This window comes from Uranotaenia lowii, chromosome 3 (genome assembly GCF_029784155.1).
Source record: "Uranotaenia lowii strain MFRU-FL chromosome 3, ASM2978415v1, whole genome shotgun sequence".
NCBI classification, from domain to species: Eukaryota; Metazoa; Arthropoda; class Insecta; order Diptera; family Culicidae; genus Uranotaenia; species Uranotaenia lowii.
Genome location: NC_073693.1, coordinates 129764635 through 129771792, shown reverse-complemented (window position 1 = coordinate 129771792; position 7158 = coordinate 129764635). Strand labels below are relative to the sequence as shown.

Genomic DNA, 7158 nt, shown 5'->3' with positions numbered 1-7158 from the left:
TCCTCCCTCAGCAAGACACTTTCGGAAAAGACACACCATGTCCCGTAAGTTGATGTTTAATTAATTGGACTTATACATTTTTTAACCAGATATTTTATAATTGCAGTCGCAGAATGCGGTGGTTAAGTCGTACGACATCAAAGTTCTGAGGAAGTGAATACCATCAGCTTCCATGATCAAGCAAACTGAACAGGAAACGAAAATGAAAAGTTGCATCGAGAGGCCGGCGGAACTCGGGATTTTATACCTACCGGGTCAGAACAACCAGAATCAGAAAGAATTTTTTTTTTCTAAATAATATTATGAAGAAATTCTGTGGAAAAAAATCAATAAATGTATTAATTTCCATAAAATGGCTTATCAATACTCGAGAAAATATTAAAATCATTTAAAAAACAAAAGCATATTAAATGGCAATCATAGAACCATTCATTTCATTATCGAAAACAATAAATTGTATCAATTTGGTTTTTTATTATATTCATTGGAAATTCTGATAAAATGAATCCTTCGTCTCCTGATAAAAAGTATTGGATTTTCCTTTAGTTCAAAATTACTAAAATTCCCAATAAACCTCATAGCCCGATTTTGTTCAGTGTACCAGCTAGAACTTTTTAAAGCTAATTTTTTCTTCATTTTTGCACGTTAAAGCTTCAAGATAACATTGCATTCATTAATAAAATGAGGAAAAAAACATAATGAAATCTTCAAAGGACCACAAAATCTCCATAACATAGTGAAATAGAGGCCTTACAACACATTAAAAATGAAATCGGAATTCATTTTTCTTCTAAAACGTGTTTTTCTTTGAAATTTCATATCAATTTTCGATACATTCGTTTTTTGTGACGTCCATTTGTGATTTGTCGGCACGACCTTATTTAAATATTCCTTGAGATTGTCCAAGATAGTTGTTTATATGATATTTCAAAGTATTTTAGCAATATAAGCGATTGCTAATAATTAAATGTAGTTTTGACGGTTTTATCAGCGATTGCTAATTTCGATCGATCTATCGATTTGATTAGCGGTGCTCACTTTCAGTTGGCGATGTTGAACAGTCGACCAAGGAATTCCTCAATTCGATTCGTTTATTTCACCTTAACGGTCATTTCAAATTAGCCGTCTTGGATGGAATTTGAAAAAAAAAAGGGGACCGAATCGAAACTAATCTAAAATATTACAGGGAGGTTCGAGTCCCGGGTGAAGCCGGTTTGTTGGTGTTGCAGCGCCACGCCGTGGTCAACGAGCGTACCACATTTAACGTTTCTTCATCCGTCAACTTTCGTTCATCCGCGGAGTAAAAGTCAAGTTGATTTGTCTATTTGCCACATCGGGCAAGCCCAACCTGATCATTGCCTTTTTTGGATTGATCGTGATACATTGAAAATTAAATATATCCCGTTTTTGAGTTGTTGTTACGAGTTTTAGGCGTAGAATTTGTTGAAATTTGTGATTATTTTGCATGTAGGTATCGGTGCCGTGTGTTGGTGGGCCAAAGTTCAATCGGGTTGTGGGTGATTTCATTGAAAATTCGAACAACTTTTGCCACCCGATGAAGGGTGCGAATATGTACGATATAGCGATACATAATATCTCGTCGTCGTAAAACGGAGGCGTTTGTGTGTGATGGAATTTCGGGGTGCCGTTTCTCTCGCTTCTTTTCGTTGCCGCAGATCCTGTGCCGTGCCGTCGTGATATCTACGTCCTACGTCTCGTCTTGTTCGTCGTGTCTGTGACTCTGGTGTGTGTTGTACGCAATTTGCCTGCTCTCGGGTCAGGTCCGGTGTGCCGCAGCTACGAAGCCAAGTGCCAACCAGCAGCGATTTCTTAACGATTGATTGGTTTGGGGAGAGGGCTCGATAACCGTTCGGTCAAGAAAGTTATCCGAGAAGGACGGGATATGATGTAGTGTTAACAAAATCAAAGCTCATCTGACAGGAACAATCGAATGCTGAAGACCGAAATGACTCATGATGAATGGTACAAGTAGAAGCAGAATGCACATCGCCAATGATGGTAGAATACGGCCAACGAACGACTATTATGGGAGAGACCCGGAGTAGTGTAGTACTTCATCAGCACTTTCTAAAAGTGCCGGGTGCACCGATTTCTGTCCACATTCATACGTGTATAACACTAGAGCTAACATTGTGACGGCATAAGGACGTAGACATACATATAAGCATGTACGTCAATCTGGGATAATGTTGTTTCAATAATAACGTTTTATGATTTTTGCTGTTCTAAAAATATCGGGGAAATTTGTTGAGGGCTTAGCTAGCATTCGGCGTCATATGATTGAAGTTTATTGGCTCAAGTGAAGAAAAAAAGCAACGGAATCCGACTTTCAGTTCCGGTGGAATGAGCAATAGAATTTATTTTCAACAGGTGCACATTGGAATGCTGAATAATCGAGCACTTACAATACACATCTTCTTTGAGTTTGAAAAAATGGATTTCTTGTAATTCAAAATTGAAGCATTTTTAATCGTACTTCAATTACAAATTCATTTCTGAAATATTCTAAGGCTGTGAGTGTCAGAGATTTTGGACAACGATCTCGAAAATAACTGTAAGTGAAATGAACAATTTAAGTCTTTCAAAATTCTTTTATTTCCATTGGACTATTATTATTTTATATATTTATTTTTCTTCTGTCTACTTCTTATCTTCTTTATTAACAAACATGTAGTTTTTTATCCGTTTAAGATTTCATAAGAAAAGGATTCGTTCTTGAGTACTTCGGATTAATTCTGAATTTTTATTCTAATCAAAAATTTGAAGCAAGAGACGAATTAACTGAAAAAGTTCAAAGTCTCTCTAATTAAATTTAAGATAAAAAATTAAGCCTGAATCGTAAACCGTGATCTGGAATGTTAATCTGCTATCTAAATCTCAAATCTGAAATTTAAAACTAAAAACAAATTCTGAATTTCCAAATTGAAATCTTAATTCGAAACGCCAATCCTTGTCTATGTGAATTTCAGATTTTTTATAATTTTTCCCACATGATTTATTTATCGAATATTAACTGCAAGGTTTCCGAAAAAGGCCTAAAAAAGTGAACAACACAAAAACTTGGAAACATATTTTCTCAAAATGAGCTTTCAAGCACTTACAACGTTCAGCTCTAGTCCCTCCTTCTTCACTTGAAATCTATATATAATCAGAAACTATATTAAGAAACTGAAACTTTGAATCATAAATTAAAAATAAGAAATCAGCATTTAAAACCTGAATCTAAGAACAAAAATGTTTAAACCAGAAACTAAACATAAATTTGTAAAAAAAAATCTAATACAGAGACCTCAACCTGGAGTCTGAATCAGAAATTTTAACCTCAAATCTGTATTTAAATTCAAAATTATAAATCTGAATTGTTAATCTAAATTTTAAATCCGAATTTGTAATCTGAAAAACGAGTTCATAAATTTGACGAAAATAAACGGAATTTGAAACCTGAATCTCAAACATGATATCTGAAATCTGCATCTGAAATCTGAATCTGGAATCTGAAACCTGAATTTGAAATCTGAATCTGAAATCTGAATTTGAAATCTGAATCTGACATCTGAATCTGAATCTGAAATCTGAATCTTAAATCTGGAATCTGGAATCTGGAATCTGAATCTGAAATCTGAATCTGAGATCTGAATCTGAGATCTGAATTTGAAATCTGAAACTGAAATCTGGATTTAAAATCTGAATCTGAAATCTGAATCTGAAATTTGAATCTGAAATCTGAATCTGAAATCTGAAATCTGAATCTGAAATCTGAAATCTGAATCTTAAATCTGAATCTGAAATCTGAATCTGAAATCTGAATCTGAAATCTGAATCTAAAATCTGAATCTGAATCTTAAATCAGAATCTGATTCTGAAATCTGAATCTGAAATCTGAATCGAAAATCTGAATCCGAAATCTGATTCTGAAATCTGAAATCTGAAATTGAAATCTGTATCTGAAATCTGAGTCTGAAATCTGAGTCAGAAATCTGAATCTGAAATCTGAATATGAAATCTGAATCTGAATCTGAAATCTGAATCTGAAATCTGAAACTGAATCTGAAATCTGAAACTGAATCTGAAACCTGAATCAGAAATCTGAATCTGAAATCTGAATCTGAAATCTGAATCTGAAATCTGAATCTGAAATCTGAATCTGAAATCTGAATCTGAAATCCGAATCTGAAATCTGAATCTGAAATCTGAATCTGAAATCTGAAATCTGAAATTTGAATCTGTATTCTGAAATCAAAATTTGAAATCTGAATCTGAAATCTGAATCTGAAATCTAAATCTGAAATCTGAAATCTGAACCTGAAATCTGATTCTGAAATCTGAATCTGAAATCTGAAATCTTGAATTTGAAATCTGAATTTGAAATCTGAATCTGAAATTTGAATCTGAAATCTGAATCTGAAATCTGAATCTGAAATCTGAATCTGAAATCTGAATCTGAAATCTGATTCTGAAATCTGAATCTGAAATCTGAAATCTGAATCTGAAATCTGAATCTGAATCTGAAATCTGAATCTGAAATCAGAATCTGAAATCTGAATCTGAAATCTGAATCTGAAATCTGAATCTGAAATCTGAAATCTGAAATCTGAAATTTGAATCTGTATTCTGAAATCAAAATTTGAAATCTGAATCTGAAATCTGAATCTGAAATCTAAATCTGAAATCTGAAATCTGAACCTGAAATCTGATTCTGAAATCTGAATCTGAAATCTGAAATCTTGAATCTGAAATCTGAATCTGAAATTTGAATCTGAAATCTGAATCTGAAATCTGAATCTGAATCTGAAATCTGATTCTGAAATCTGAATCTGAATCTGAAATCTGAAATCTGAATCTGAAATCTGAATCTGAATCTGAATCTGAAATCAGAATCTGAAATCTGAATCTGAAATCTGAATCTGAAATCTGAATCTGAAATCTGAATCTGAAATCCGAATCTGAAATCTGAATCTGAAATCTGAATCTGAAATCTGAATCTGAGATCTGAATCTGAAATCTGAATCTGAAATCCGAATCTGAAATCTGAAACTGAAATCTGAAACTGAAATCTGAATCTGAAATCTTTCTCTGGAATCTTAATCTGGAATCTGAATCTGGAATCTGAATCTGAAATCTGAAATCTGAATCTGAATTCTGAAATTTGAATCTTAAGTCAAAATCTTAAATATGAATCTAAAATCTGAATCTGAAATCTGAATCTATATTTTAAATCGGAAACTGGAATCTCAATCTGAAATCTAAATCTGAATCTGATACTGAAATCATAATCTGAAACTGAAACCTGAATCTGAAATGTAAAATTAAAAATCTGAAATTTGAATTCTGAATCTGAAATCTGAACCTGAAATCCTTTTTATAAATTTATTTTCGGCTTATCGATAAAACGTATACCTGTATTCTCGGAGAAGGAATATCAGAATTATTAATCGATAAAGATGGATAGAATAGTTAGGAGAAAATTTACAGATGTTGAAAAGAGTGAAAGAGCATTTTTGCGAGAAAAACATCTGAAAATTTTCTCCTCACTTTTCTATCCATCTTTATCAATTATTCAATTATCAATCCATTTTTATCAAATACTAAAAAAAAAATCAAAATAAACAAAAAAAATTTAACTTATCTTAAGAACATAAAATCTGCATCTGATACCTGAATCTTAACCTTAAATCTGATATTAAATCTCTAACTAATATGACAAAATGTGCTGGAACGTGCATTGCGCCAAAGATGACATGACTAAAACATTCAAGCAAAACAAGAATTTTGATTATGAGTCTATGGAAAAACGAGAATTTGTTTAGTTTCTTATCTTTATAAACATATGCTATAGGTTACGCTGGGAGGATCACGTCAGCGATCACAAAGCTTACCAATGGCTCAGCATTTTGTGCCAATTTTTCAACATCCCAAAGGTGTATCATGGTCCAATTCTTTCCCTCATTCCAACAACTCTCTTTCCCTAATTTTCTGCATTAAAACATCAAATTATGCTTTCATCAATTTCTCTCTTTAGAAATCTACCATTTAAATATTAGGGCGTGGCCGGCGCCGTTATTGATGTTCAAAGGGAGAATTTAAGTTGTGGACATCGTGTTAATTCCAGACACCAATTTTTTCACTTCTGGTTAAAATTGATGATCAATCACCAGAGTTGCAACTGTAGGCGATGTAGTACTTGCCAGAGCCAGAAGTTATGAAATTCGAAATCATTGTAATCCCAATTTCGAAACCAATTATAAATAATCAGATTTATTTTAACTATATATTTGTTGCTATGCTCTTCGGTTTTAATGGCTATAAGTGGATATAAGTAGTCAATGCTAGTAAAGCACTAGTTTAGTCAAAGCTTTAAATTTTAGATTCCGATTTTTGCAGATAACTTTAAAAACACACCTATGATTGCTCGCGATTTGCTCTAACCGGTGCGACCGGTAGAAAAAGTCCGCACCATATCAAGTGCAATTCGAAATTCGTCCCTCGTTCCCCATCCCCTAACTTCCATCCTACTATTAGTAGACATTCATTCCTATACACTGACCACGGCACCGCATCAAGTCTTGACGACGATTCGCGCTCCGCGACTCACTCACGCCGCCTCTCGAAAACGACGTCGAATACGCAAACTGGGTCAAACGATGGTGTTTGCATAGTCGTCGTCCGTCATCAGCCAGGTTTATACTGGCTGAGAAGCAAAAATCAGAAGAGAAAAAAGCAATCCGTCGTCGTCGACGACGACGACGTGAGAGGAAACTACAATCGGCTGGCGAAAAAAGCAACAATACAGCACACCTTCATCCATCCAACAAATTTGCGGTCAACTTTTACTTTGATTTTGTGTTTTTTTCCTTTTCGTTGTTTTGACTCTCGAGGAAAGTATCCATCTATCTGTCCCTCTGGGGCGGCCTAGGTCTAGAATTTTTTTTAATACCTACTCTAACCATCAAAATCCAAGACTAACTAACTATCCAACGACCGACGACGACGTCCAGAAGGCCTGGCCTTGGTCGAGTTTGCTATTTTACAGATGCGGCACCATTTGACTTTCCCTGCTCCACACTCTAAAAGAGTGCGGCAGTGTGGGACGAAAATATATCGAAACGTGCCATCAGGTGCCAGCTGCTTGGATCCTAA

At 34.4% G+C, this 7158-nt stretch overlaps 1 protein-coding gene across 2 annotated transcripts in view; it reads left to right on the top strand.

Moving 5' to 3' along the window:
- The first annotated feature begins 1313 nt into the window (after positions 1-1313).
- Positions 1314-7158, top strand: part of LOC129756256 (coronin-1C-A) — a 59772-nt gene continuing 53927 nt past the window's right edge. Inside the window, exon 1 of one of the 2 annotated variants that reach the window (XM_055753063.1) lies at positions 1314-1467. The gene's annotated coding sequence lies outside the window, so the exon portion shown is untranslated. The remainder of the gene's footprint in view (positions 1468-7158) is intronic. The other variant, XM_055753068.1, reaches the window with a different exon arrangement.